This window comes from Capra hircus, chromosome 1 (assembly GCF_001704415.2).
Source record: "Capra hircus breed San Clemente chromosome 1, ASM170441v1, whole genome shotgun sequence".
NCBI classification, from domain to species: domain Eukaryota; kingdom Metazoa; phylum Chordata; class Mammalia; order Artiodactyla; family Bovidae; genus Capra; species Capra hircus.
The window spans coordinates 39,103,318-39,118,408 of NC_030808.1; positions in this window are offsets into that span (position 1 = coordinate 39,103,318).

Here is a 15,091-nt window from a genome sequence, read left to right on the forward strand (position 1 = left end):
ACTGATGTGAAATCCATAGTCTATATCTTAAGGAAACAGTGGACAGAAATTTGGGAAATCAGAGCTACTAAAAATAGAGAAGACAGCAGAAAATGTGAGAAAATCTAGAGAAATGTCCACTTCTTGCGTATAAAATCTACCCAAACATCTTGGTGAATCCTTAAACAAGTAAGCATGGGACAGAATCCAAGTATCTCAGTTCAGTAAAAAGAAGGGAAACTTGAGACACTATCTAAAAGACAGAGTTTATACTTTGAATCCAATGAAAGCAATGATTTTCTAAAATAATAACAAAAATTAAAATGTTCAGGATCTAAAATCTCCACAATGTATCATTTACATTGTCCAAGATACAATCAAACATTACTCTTCAAATGAAGAAATATGAAAAAGTGGAACAATCTCAAGGTGAAATTCAATCAACAGAGATAGATTCCCAGATAATTCCTGTAATTAGCTGACAGAAATTTTAAAACACTTTTTATAATTAGAGTAAAACATAATAAAAAATGCCTAAAATAATTTTTAAAAGATAGTAAATATCAACAAAGAAATAGAAACTGATAAAATAAAAAATAGAAATTCTGAAAATAAAAATAACCTGAAAAAAAATTATCTGTGAATAGGTAGAATAGAAATGGTCTCTGCAGGTTGTAACAGCTGACATATCATAGACGCGCACATGTGTTATACTATATTTAATCTTCCATGGTATTCAAGCATGTGCTAAAATGTGATATGACACGTCAGTAACAACTTTTGTCACTGGCCTTTATTCAGCAAGTCCTTTAAAATGAAGATATTTGTTGTGAATAATAGAGAACCTGGAATATTCTGTTCTGAGAGATTCCAAAGATGATTATACATATGTATGCTCTATCACTCAGTCGTGTCCGACTCTTTGAGGTCCCATGGACTGTGCCCACCAGGCCCCTCTATCCATGGGATTTCCCAGGCAAGAATACTGGAGAGGGTTGCCATTTCCTCCTCCAGGGCATCTCCCCAACCCAAGGATCAAACTAGCATCTCCTGCATTGGCAGGCAGATTCTTTACCACTTGCGCCACCTGGGATATCCAGCTTTATTCAGCATTCCATATTGATTCTAAATGAAAAGCTCTATTCAGAGCTACCTATTTACCCCTGAAATTGTACTACCTTGGTTAAATGCTGTATTCTTTTTTTTTTTTTTTTGCAAGCAAGCAAAGATATTTATTAACATTTTTCTTCATTGTGTGTACATGTTAATACATGTTAAAATGTTTTATTTTATTTTATTTATTTATTTATCTTTTTTACTTTATTTTAATTTACAATACTGTATTGGTTTTGCGATACATTGACATGAATCCACCACGGGTGTACATGTGTGTATTCTTTTAATAGTCAAATTCTTTGAGAAATTAATATGGATTTTCAAGAGGTGGAACAAGGACTCTCAAATGTTCAGCACTTAGATCAACAGACAGTTCTCTAAAAATGCCTTGATGAAGGTATTCATTGAAAATAGAGATCAGACTATTTCTCCAAAAAACTTCTGTACAGCAAAATAAACAAAACAATGAAAAAATCTACAGAATGGGAGAAATATATTTGCCAACCATATATTGCATAAGGCATTAACATACAAAATATATAAAGAAATGATGCCACTTAATAAGAAAAAAATCAAACAAAAACTGTGCAAATGAACTAAATAGAAATATTTTCGCAGAACACATCCAAATGGCCAACAGGTACATTAAAAGCTCTTTAACATCACTAACCAGTAGGGAAATAATGAGATATCACCTTGTGTGTATCAGATGGCTATCATCAAGAAGACAAGTGATAAGTGTTGGTGAGGATGTGACGACTAGGGAATCTCTGAACAGCTATCGGTGGGAATCTAAATTGGTCCATCAAATATAGAAATAGTATGACTGTTCCTCAACTTGATCCTCAAATGTTGTGAAAAAAAATCTCTAAGCTCATAACAATTTCTGGTATTCGCATCTCTTTATAACCTCTTCTCTTTGAATGCATGTAAGATCTGTGGTTTGCTTCTACCAAGAAAATACAGAAAAGATGATGGAAGGGCAGCCCCATGATTACATTAAACTATGTAAGATTCTATATTAGTAGAAGATTCATTGTGTAGACTTTCTACCTTAGCTCTGTAGATGCAATTTACTTTGTCATGAGAGTGCTGAAGGAAAAGGCCACATGGCAAGGAACTGTAAGGGGTCTGAAACTACCAAAGTTGGCTTCTAGTTGCAGAGGGCATTCTGCAGTTAATATCCAGAAAAAGGCAGTGTCCTCAGCCCTGCAGCCACAGTGAAATTCTCCAATTATCCAAGTGAGTTTAGAAGTAGATCCTTTCCTAGTCAAGCCTCCAGATGAAAAGCTAACATCTTGATTCCAGTCTTATGAGATATTAAACAGAATATTGACTAAATCATCTCCAGACTCTTCTCCTACAGAAACAGTGGGATAATAAATGTGTATTGAGGCAACATTTGTGGTAATTTGTAAGACAGCAATAGAAAACTTAAATGCTGTGCCTCATACACTTGTTCTTTCAATATCTCCCCTAGTATCTTTCAGTTTTCACATATTTCGTTGTTTTTCTACATGTCTCTATAGGCACATACATGCTCAGTCAGTTCTGACTCTTTGTGACCCCATGGACTCTAGACCACTAGGCTTCTCTATCCATGGGATTTTTTAGGCAAGAATACTGGAGTGGGTTGTCATTTCCTTCTCCATGAGATCTTCCTGACCCAGGGGTCAAATCCATGTCTCTGTCTCTTGCATTTCCTGCATTGGCAGATGGATTCTTTACTGCTAGCACCACCTGGGAAGCCTACATATCTCTATAACAAATTTAATTTTTATTAGAATTTTTTCAGGCTATTTCAATGAACTATTTTGTTTACATTACACATATTTCATAAAGATACTGGTGAACAATTTTATGCTTTTACTTCCCAAATAATTTACTAATGTGGTGATACAGCATGACTTCCTATGTCAAAGTCACTTCCACTCAGTTGTATATATATAGATAACTTTCTTCCCTGCTGATTAATCTTTGAGAGTAACCTAATTTTCTGCTTTGGTGGATGAATGAACTAAACAAATTCTCTCTTTTACAGACAAGCCTAAGAAAGAAGCATTCTTGATGGAACATAATCAATGCTTCAACTGTTACACCAGGATGGTGGGAAAATACATTTTCAGCTTTATTCATTCTATTCATGTCATCTTTTATAACAATTATGAAATATGACAATGGAAGAAATAAATTTTGAATATATAGCTTTTCATATTTTCTGTTAAGGACTACCTGAAATAACTGAGACCCCGAAAGTTTTTAGCCACTTTTAAAAATCAAACAATTATTATGGACAAAGATTTTTCTTTAATAGGGTCTAGAGACTATAGTATAAAAACAATCTATAGAAATTCATTATTTCAACAAATATACATGGGTACACAGATGATCTAGAACATATGAACAAATTATACTTATCACCCTAAGGGAGTATATAGAATAAGAGGAAAACCATGATACAACAAATGACATGTCATTACAAAATATACAGCAAAAATATAAGCCTCAAATCAAATAGAAATACAATTTTATAAAATTTCATAGATTAAATTATATACAATTATAGACTATGTTATAAAACAAAATTTGTTTTTCTGACAGAGAAACAATAATTGCAGTCTAAGGAATTGTGAAAAAAATTATTGAAAGTTTAAAAATCACTGTACCTCTCTCCCCAAATGATATAAAAGATATATATGATAATGATTCTGTATATACCATAACATCCTAATTGTGAGTGTAGATGTGAGTATGTTTAAATTTTAGGCAAAAAAATCAACATAATCAATCAATATAAGATACTAGCAATTTTTAAAATTATGAAATTATTTGGATGATTCCATAAATAATTTAAACTATTTTTATTAAATTACCAAATAAAACCTAAAAATTGCCATGATATCATGGAGCAGCAGCTGTACTTAAGGAGAGTCATTCACATGTGAAGATCCTAGGTATTGCCATAGCAAGAGGGGACTGGGCAATTTTGGCAGTGGGGATGAGTGTAAATTTTAAAGTGAAATGGGAGGACATTTTATATTTCCCCAATATATAGCAATATATATATGCCATCACACATCATCTTCCTGCAAAATGATACTAACATTTTTCCAAAAAAGGAAAAAAAAAAGAGAGAGAGAGAGACAGAAGAGATACTAGTGTAGCCTTCGCTTGAAGTTTGGTAGACTTTTGTAATGTCCTTGGTAAATAAAATGTGAAAGATATATCACAGTGATTTAAAAGTGATAAAGTTTGATGTGGCTTAAAACTTAATATCTCATTTGAGACTCATGTCTTGGGTGCCCTGACATGATATATAAGAATTATGCGCACTTGAAAGACACCATGTTGAAGATACTTTTAGAAATCATATAGAGACAGAAAGAGTCGCCTGAGGAGCCACATTGTGTCAGACCCCAGCTCTGAATCTTTATAGCATCAGTGTCAGAAAAGTAAAGTAACCTTGAAATATTCCAAACCCACACTCTCAATGTTTGTTTTTTTCTAGACCTCCTACTGAGACACTTCAGTTCAGTTCAGTCCAGTTACTCAGTTGTGTCCAACCCTTTGCGATCCCACGAACTGCAGCACACCAGGCCTCCGTGTCCATCACCAACTCACAGAATCCACCCAAACCCATGTCCATTGTGTCAGTGATGCCATCCAATCATCTCATCCTCTGTTGTCCCCTTATCCTCCCACCCTCAACCTTTCCCTGCATCAGGGTCTTTTCAAATGAGTCAGCTCTCCTCATCAGGTGGCCAAAGTACTGGAGTTTCAGCTCCAACATCAGTCCTTCCAATGAACATGCAGGACTTATCTCCTTTAGGATGGACTGGTTGGATCTCCTTGAAGTCCAAGGGATTCTCAAAGAGTGTTATCCAACACCACAATTCAAAAGCATCAATTCGTGGGGTCAGGTTTCTTTCTTTTTTTTTTTTTTTAATTTTTTTTAATTTTTTTTTATTTTTTAAATTTTAAAATCTTTAATTCTTACATGCGTTCCCAAACATGAACCCCCCTCCCACCTCCCTCCCCACAACATCTCTCTGGGTCATCCCCATGCACCAGCCCCAAGCATGCTGCACCCTATGTCAGACATGGACTGGCGATTCAATTCTTACATGACAGTATACATGTTAGAATTCCCATTCTCCCAAATCATCCCACCCTCTCCCTCTCCCTCTGAGTCCAAAAGTCCGTTATACACATCTGTATCTTTTTTCCTGTCTTGCATACAGGGTCGTCATTGCCATCATCCAACTCAGATCAATACATGACCACTGGAAAAATCATAGCCTTGACTAAATGGATCTTTGTTAACAAAGTAATGTCTCTGCTTTTTAATATGCTGTCTAGGTTGGTCATAAATTTCCTTCCAAAGAGTAAGTGTCTTTTAACTTCATGGCTGCAATCACCATCTGCTGTGATTTTGGAGCCCAGAAAATTAAAGTCTGACACTGTTTCCACTGTTTCCCCATCTATTTGCCACGAAGTGATTGAACCGAATGCCATGATCTTCGTTTTCTTAATGTTGAGCTTTAAGTCAACTTTTTCACTCCCCTCTTTCACTTTGATCAAGAGGCTTTTTAGCTCTTCTTCACTTTCTGCCATAAGGGTGGTGTCATCTGCATATCTGAGGTTATTGATATTTCTCCCGGCAATCTTGATTCCAGCTTGTGCTTCCTCCAGCCCAGCATTTCTCATGATGTCCTCTGCATATAAGTTAAATAAGCAGGGTAACAGTATACAGCCTTGAACAAGTCTCTTGTCCATGTCCAGTTCTAACTGTTACTTCCTGACCTGCATACAGGTTTCTCAAGAGTCAGGTCAGATGGTCTGGTATTCCCATCTCTTTCAAAATTTTCCAGTTTATTGTGATCCACACAGTCAAAGGCTTTGGCATAGCCAATATTTTCAGCTGACGCCAAATAATTTCAGATGTACCTCTACTGATGATCACTAATTATGCACACATAAACATTTTCAGATACTCATTTCAAAGTTTAAATTTTAGTAAATATGTGTTCATATACAGACACTTGACAACATTTGGAATGAGTATTTGCCAATGTGGTAGTATCTCATTTTACTGTCCATGAGATGCCAGATATTTCTATCTTTGAGATGACTATAATTGTTATAACTATTATTTAAATATTCTAAGGACTTGACATGATATTTTATTTAAAACACTCCTATCCTTCTATAGCTAAAGCATGAGTGTTCACAGTGTATGCTTAGAGCTCTAGAGGGTAGAATGATTGAACTAACTATTTCAGATGTCTATAATAGTTTGGCTTAACTGAAAGATACTAATCAATCATAGCAATCTTCTCCACTGAGCCTTGAAGAGGCTTCACAATACTTCTCAACACACCGTCCTGGCAATTGCTATCAATATATCTTAGCCAGCACTGGAAATGAAACATATTTTTCCATCTTTAGACTAGAAGTTCAAATCTACAATAATAGCTACTCTCCTGATGTAGCTGTACAGATATAAGACATGCTCAGAATAGGCATTAAGATGCAAATCTTCTAGCTTGTCTACTTTTAACAGGACAAGGATCTGTTAGAGTTATGAGAGTATATTTCTATTATTTTTGCTGTAAGTTCTCCTCTTTAGAGACATGTACATATAACTTGTACATACGACTTGTTTTTGCTAGTGAAGTGTAAGCAAAAGTGTTTTATGTCTCTGAGCAAGTTGATCTTGCCCTCCCTTGTCAATTTTGAGTTATTTAAGTCCCAACAGCCTCCATAAACTTGAGTCTAGAGTGACTATCTTGAGAAGAACTCCCTCTGCCAAAATTTTGATACTTTGGGTGCATAGAAGATAAATAAAATAAATGATTTTATGCCAGTGAGATAGAAAATCATTTGTTAAAGAAAATGATGCAATGCCAAGTCTTTCATAACTAATTCAGAAACTGAGTTGCTGTCATTGAAAACAGCAACAGTGATTATAACTAAAAGACATCTTTGGCATAGGGGCTAGGCAGTTGGTGGCTTTTGAGCTACTATCAGAGACTGGAAATCTGTGGATCCATAATGCTCAGTGGAAAATGAGTAAAGTGTCTCTCATAGTAGACTGTATGATTAATGAGTTAATATGTCTAGGGAAAGAAGAAAAGGTTTTTTTTTTTTTTGTTTTGTTTTTTTAGCTTTTTTTTTCTGGTTTATGTCAGCTATGCTTGGCCAGGTATTTGAAAAGTGATTAACAAAATAGTGTAGGACTCCCAAAAGATGGAGTTTATATCTGTGAATTCACTCTCTCATAGAAGAAATAAAAATACAGCCAAACTAAAATTATCAAACATTTCAGGACTTTTGCAATTAATCAAAAGCACAGAAAACATGAAAACCATTTATTCAAGAAAAACTATAAACCTTGGTAAGAGCAGTGGGGTCTGGCATTTTACTTGGAGTAAATCTTCATCTCCCCTACCTAGAGTCTTGATGTGTTAGTCATGAGGGCTGACTCTTTTGAAGCCTGTTTAAAAAAAAATCATCAGGAAAAAGGTAATATATTGATGTCCTTTGAAATGCCCCATTTCACCTTTGTTATTATTTGATCTTACAACTCCCTGGAAAAAGCCCTACTTCTAGGGGCTTTTGAAAACAATAGTAATCAGCACAAAACTTATGTGCAAACAAAAATCTACATATAGATGTTTATCCATAATTGGTAAAAACTTCAAGAAACCAAGGTATCTTTCAATGACCGGGTAAATAAATAAAAATTAATGATTTATTTATACAATGTATATTATTTAGAGAAGAGGAAATGCCTTTTTAAGCCACAAAAAATCAGTTCAGTTTTATAACACATATGAAGTTATGTGAAATGAAATGAAATGAAATGAAATGAAAGAAGTTAGTTTACAAAGGTTAGATTTTATATGATTATATTATGTCAATCTGGAAAAGGTGAAACTAACTATACATGGATTTAAAAGATAGGGAGTTGCCAGAGGTCTGAAGTGAGAAGGAAGTTGGAACAAGTGAAGCACAGGGGATATTTTTAAGATAGTGAAACTATTTGTTCAATACTGTTTCAGTGGATACATGACATTATGCATTTGTCAAAATGGTGACTGCAGCCATGAAATTAAAAGATGCTTTCTCCTTGAAAGAAAAGTTTGACCAACCTGGTCTGCATATTAAAAAACAGCCACATTACTTTGCCAACAAAGGTCCGTCTAGTCAAAGCTATGGTTTTTCCAGTAGTCATGTATGGATGTGAGTGTTGGATTATAAAGAAAGCTGAATGCGAAAGAACTGGTGCTTTTGAACTGCAATGTTGGAGAAAACTCTTGAGTCCTTTGGACTGCAAGGAGATCCATTCAGTCCATCTTAAAGGAAATCAATCCTGAATATTGATCAGAAGGACTGATGCTGAAGCTGAAGCTCCGATATTTTGGCCACCTGATGTGAAGAACTGACTCACTTGAAAAGACCCTGATGCTGGGAAAGATTGAAGGCAGGAGGAGAAGGGGAATGACAGAGGATGAGATGGTTGGATGACATCTTCAACTCTATGAACATAAGTTTGAGTAGGCATTGGTGATGGACAGGGAAGCCTGGCATGCTGCAGTCCATGGGGTAGCAAAGAGTTGGACATGACTGAACCACTGAACTGAACTGAACTGAACTGAATAAAAATTTTTAGCACACAGAATGAACTTTAATATATACAATTATAAAATAATTTTGCAAGTCAGGAGATCTCAGACTGGAATGCAGATTATGGTAGAATGGTCTAACTGTATTAGAAACATAGGGGAAAATCTCATAGAAAGGAGCAAAAAAAAAAAAACACTGAGCTAATAATTTCATAAATGTGTAGAAGACTCTCAGACTGAAGGCAAAGAAAGACTATAGAAACTTTATACTCTTTTAATACATAATAATGTGTTTATAATCAAGTAAAATGATTCTGAAACCACTATGTATTTAACTCAATTGAACAATTAAGTAAATTGATGGCACATGGTTACAGGTAGGTTACTAACTGTAATAAGTAACAGATAACTGAAATAAGGTTAAAATTATCCATATGGTAATAGAATGGAGTTGGGTAAGTCAATATTAATTTTATGTTTAACTAAATATAGATGCAGCTAATTACATATTGAAGTATTCATAGATATATCTTGATAACATGCACCCTTGATATTATGTGAGGGTAATGCCACTTTATCCTCACTGTCTTCCCCCAAAACCTCAACTTCAATCTGATCATGAGAAATTCATCAAACAAATTTTAATGGAGGGGATTCTACTAAAGTGTAATAATCCACACAGTTCAAAACAGACAAGATCATCATAAACAATAAAAAACTGTGCAACTGTCTCATTCATGGAAAAACCTACAAAAATATAATTACTAAATATAAAAGTTAAATATAAAGTGGAAATCTGAATTCTGCCTGGACAGAAAAAAAAGACAAATGTTAAAACCAAAGGAACTTGAATATAACATGGATGTTATCAATAGTTCATACTAATATAGTATGCCAACTATTTCATTGTAACCAATATGCCATATTAGAAAGTTAGAAGTACAATGTAATTTTGATTGTAGATGAAACTGAGTGTGAGGTATATGGGAAAATCTGTACTTTTTATAAATATATATATATATATTTTTTTAATTTAGATAGATGTCACATACAAAATTCTCATTTCAAGATATACACTTCAAGTGTTCTTAGTATTCAGTGCTATATAACAGCTATCACTATCTAATTTCAGAACATTTCCACGGACATAAATTCTGTACATATTTAGCATTTAGTCCCTATTTTTTTTGCTTTATCCAGCCATCTCATGGCAAATACTAATTGACTCTCTGTCTTCATAAATTTGGCTACTTTGAATATTTTATATGAATAGAACCATATAATACATGGTCTTTTAAGTTTTTTTTTTTTTCACTTAGCATAAGGTCTTCAAGATTTCATGCTGTAGTAACACTTTTATCATTTTTAATGCCTGAATAATACTCCATTTTGAGGATATTCCACACTTCATTTATCCATTTGATCAGTTGGCAGGCATTTTGATTGGTTTCATTTTAAGCTATTGAAAATAATGCTGTTAATAACATCATGCACAAGTTTTTTAATAAATGCTTTATTTAATAATAAATGCTTTAATTTATCTTAGATACACACTTAGGTGTGGAATTACTGACTCAATAATCCTATGTTTAATTTTTTGAAGAAGTGCCAAACTATTTTGAAAAGTGGCTACACAAATTTACACTCCTATGAGCAATGTACAAGAACTAAATTTTTTCTACTTCCTCACCAATACTTGCTATCCTCTGACTTTTTAATTCCAGCTGTCATAACAAGTATGAAGTGGTATCTCAGTTTGGTTTTGATTGTATTTCCCTTTGAAGGATTTCTATGTGCTTGTTGACCATTGTATACCTTTGAAGAAATTGCTATTCAAATTTTCTTTTATCCTATTTAAAAAGTAGTTGTCTCTTCTTCACTGACTTGAGACATTTTTATATTCCAGCTACATTAGAACCTTTACTTTCTGTTTGCCATTGTTGTTGCTTTTGTTGTTGTTGATTTATGATGTCATGTTAGTTTCAAGCATATAGCAAAGTTAATCAATTATAAATATATGTACATATACTCTTTTAAAGATTCTTTTTCATATTGGACTTTACAGAGTACAGAGTAGATTTCTTTGTGCTATACAGTAAGTCCTTATTTGTTCTCTATTTTATATATAGTACTGTGTATACATCAATATCAATTTACTAATTTACATTTCCCCACTTCATAGCCTCCCAATAATCACATTAGTTTTCTATATCTATAATTCTGTTTATTTGTACCATTTTTTAGATTCCACATATAAGCAATATCATATATCTGTCTTTCTCTATTTGACTTACTTCACTCAGTATGACAATCACTGCCTCCATCCATGTTGATATAAGTGGCATTATTTCATTTGTTTTTATGGCTGAGTAATAGGGTGGAATTGGGGGGCAGGAGGAGAAGGGGACGAGAGAGGATGAGATGGCTGGATGGCATCACTGACTCGATGGACGTGAGTCTGAGTGAACTCCGGGAATTGGTGATGCACAGGGAGGCCTGGCGTGCTGCGATTCATGGGGTCTCAAAGAGTGGGACACGACTGAGCAACTGAACTGAACTGAATTAAACTGAATATTCCATCACATATATGTACCAAATCTTCTTGTCCATTCCTATATCAATGGGCATTTAGGTTGCTTGCCTGTCCTGGCTATTGTAAATACTGCTGAAATGAACACTGGAGTGCATGTATCTTTTCAAAGTATGGTTTTCTCTGGATATATGCCTAGGAGTGGGATTGCTGGATCATATAGTAGCTCTATTGTTAGTTTTCTAAGGAACCTCCATACTATTCTTTATAGTGACTGTACTAAGTTATATTCCCACCAACAGTGTAGGAGGGTTCCATTTCTCTACACCCTTCTCCAGCATTTATTTTTTATACTTTTTTGATGACGGCCAATCTGACCATTGTGAGGTGATACTTCATTATAGTATTGATCTTCATTTCTCTAAAACTTAGTGATGTTGAGCATCCTTTCATATGCTTCAGTGAATGGTGCTAGGAATACTGGGCAGCTAAATGTTCAAGGATAAAATCAGAACACTCCAAAGCATTATGCACTAAACTAAACTCAAAATGGGTTAAAGATCTTTCTCCATACTGTTTTCCAGAGTGGCAATATGAATTTGCATTTCTACCAGTAGTAAAATATGGTTCCCTTTTCTCTACATCCTCACCAACAATTTGTTATTTGTAAATATTTTGATGATAGCAGTTGTGACAGGTGTGAGGTGATAACTCATTGTGATTTTGAATTGTTTTTCTTTGTTGGTTAGCAATGTTGAGCATTTTTTTCATATACCTATTGGCCATCTATATTCTTTGGAAAATGTCTATTCAGGTGGAATTTCTGGGTGGCTCAGACGGTAAAGATTCTGCCTACAATGTGGAACACCCGGGCTAGATTGCTGGATTGGGAAGATCCCGTGGAGAAGGGCATGGCAACCCACTCCACTATTCTTGCCTGGAGAATCCCATGGACAGAAGAGCCTGGCGGGCTACGGTTCATGGAGTCGCAAAGAGTCAGATACAACTGATTGACTAAGCACAGTACAGCACAGAGTGACTAAAACATTCACTTTTTACTGTTCAGTTATTCTGCCCACTATTTTAGTAAGATTGCTATTATTTGATATTGAGATTTATGTGAAGTTTATATATTTTGGATCTTAGCCTTATTGGTCAAATCATTTACAAGCATTTTCTCACAACCAGTAGGTTGTGTTTTCATCTTATCAATAGTTCCCTTGTTGTGTAAAGGGTTTTTAATTTATTTATTTATTTATTTATTTTAATTGAATGCTAATTACTTTAAAATATTGTGGTGGCTTTTGCCATACATTGAAATTAGTCAGCCATGGGTGTACATGTGTCCCCCATCCTGAAGCCCCCTCCTATCTCCCTCCCTGTCTCATCCCTCAGACTTGTCCCAGTGCACTGGCTTTGAATGCCCTCTTTCATGCATTGAACTTGAACTGGTGATCTCTTTCACATATGGTAATAAACATGTTTTAATGTTCTTTTCTCAAATTATCCCTCTCTTGCCTTCTGCCACAGAGTCCAACAGTTTGTATTTTATATCTGTGTCTCTTTTGCTGTCTCGCATAAAGGGTCATCATTACCATCTTTCTAAAATCCATATATATGGGTTAATATACTGTATTGGTGTTTTTCTTTCTGACCTACTTCACTCTGTATAATAGGCTCTAGTTTCACCCTCCTCATTAGAGCCGATTCAAATGTGTTTTTTTTTTTTAATACCTGAGTAATATTCCATTGTGTATTTGTAGCACAGCTTTCTTATCCATTCGTCTGCTGATGGACATCTAGGTTGCTTCCATGTCCTGGCTATTACATACAGTCCTGCGATGAACTTTGGGGTACACATGTCTCTTTCAATTCTGGTTTTCTCAGTGTGTATGCCCAGCAGTGGGATTGCTGGGTCATATGGCCATTCTATTTCCAGTTTTTTAAGAAATCTCCATACTGTTCTCCATAGTGGTTGTACTAGTTTGCATTACCACAAACAGTGTAAGAAGATTCCCTTTTCTCCACAACCTCTCCAGAATTCATTGTTTGTAGACTTTTTGATGGCAGCCATTTCTATGGGCATGAGATGGTACCTCATTGTAGTTTTGATTTGCATTTCTCTGGTAATGAGTTATGCTGAGCATCTTTTCATGTGTTTGTTAGCCACCTGCATGTCTTCTTTGGAGAAATGTCTGTTTAGTTCTTGGCCCATTTTTAGATTGGGTTGTTTATTTTTCTGGTATTGAACTGCATGAGCTGCTTATATGATTTTGAGATTAATTCTTTATCAGTTGCTTCGTTTGCTATTATTTTCTCCCCTTCCAAAGGCTGTCTTTTCACCTTGATTATAGTTTACTTCGTTGAGCAAAAACTTTTAAGTTCAATTAGGCCTCATTTGTTTATTTTTGCTTTTATTTCCATTACTCTAGGAGGTGGGTCATAGGGCATCCTGCTGTGATTTATGTTGGAGAGTGTTTTGCCTATGTTCTCCTCTAGGAGTTTTATAGTTTCTGGTCTTACAGTTAGATCTTTAATCCATTTTGAATTTATTTTTGTGTATGGTGTTAGAAAATGTTCTAGTTTCATTCTTTTACAGGTGGCTGACCAGTTTCCCACCAATTTCCCCAATATTTTCCACTTGTTAAAGAGATTGTCTTTAATCCATTGTATATTCTTGCCTCTTTTGTCAAAGCGAAGATGTCCACAGGTGTGTGGATTTATCTCTGGGCTTTCTATTTTGTTCCATTGATTTATATTTCTGTCTTTGTGCCAGTACCATACTGTCTTAGTGACTAGTTTTGTCTGAAGTCAGGCAGGTTGATTCCTCCAGTTCCATTCTTTTTTCTCAAGAGTGTTGTGGCTATTCAAGGTTTTTTTTTTTTTTTTTTTTTTTTTTTCATTTCCATACAAATTGTGAAATTATTTGATCTAGATCTCTGAAAAATACCGTTGGTAGCTTGACAGGGATTGCATTGAATCTATAGACTGCTTTGGCTAATATACTCATTTTCACTATATTGATTCTTCTGATCCATGAACATGGTATATTTCTCCATCTTTTTGTGTCATCTTTGATTTCTTTCATCAATGTTTTACAGTTTTCTATATATAGGTCTTTTGTTTCTTTAGGTAGATTTACCCTTAAGTATTTTATTCCTTTTGTTGCATTGGTGAATGGAATTGTTTCCTTAATTTATCTTTCTGTTTTCTCAGTGTATAGGAATGTGAGGGATTTTTGTGTGTCAATTTAATATCCTGCAACTTTACTATATTCATTTATTAGTTCTAGTAATATTCTGGTGGAGTCTTTAGGGTTTTCTATGTAGAGGATCATGTCATCTGAAAACAGCTAGAGTTTTACTTCTTTTCTAACCTGGATTCCGTTTATTTCTTTTTCTTCTCTGATTGCTGTGGCTAAAACTTCCAAAACTATGTTGAATAGCAGTGGTGAGAGTGGGCACCCTTGTCTTGTTCCTGACTTTAGGGGAAATCATTTCAATTTTTCACCATTGAGGATAATGTTTGCTGTGGGTTTATCATATATGGCTTTTATAATGATGTTGAAGTTTGTTACTTCTACGCCTGCTTTCTGGAGGGCTTTTATCATAAATAGGTGTTGAATTTTGTCAATGACTTCCTCTACATCTATTGAGATAATCATATGGCTTTTATCCTTCAATTTTTTAGTATAGAGTATCACACAGATTGATTTGCAAATATTGAAGAATCCTTGCATCCCTGGGATAAAGCCCACTTGGTCATGACATATGATCTTTTTAATACGTTGTTGGATTCTGTTTGCTAGAATTTTGTTGAGGATTTTTGCATCTATGTT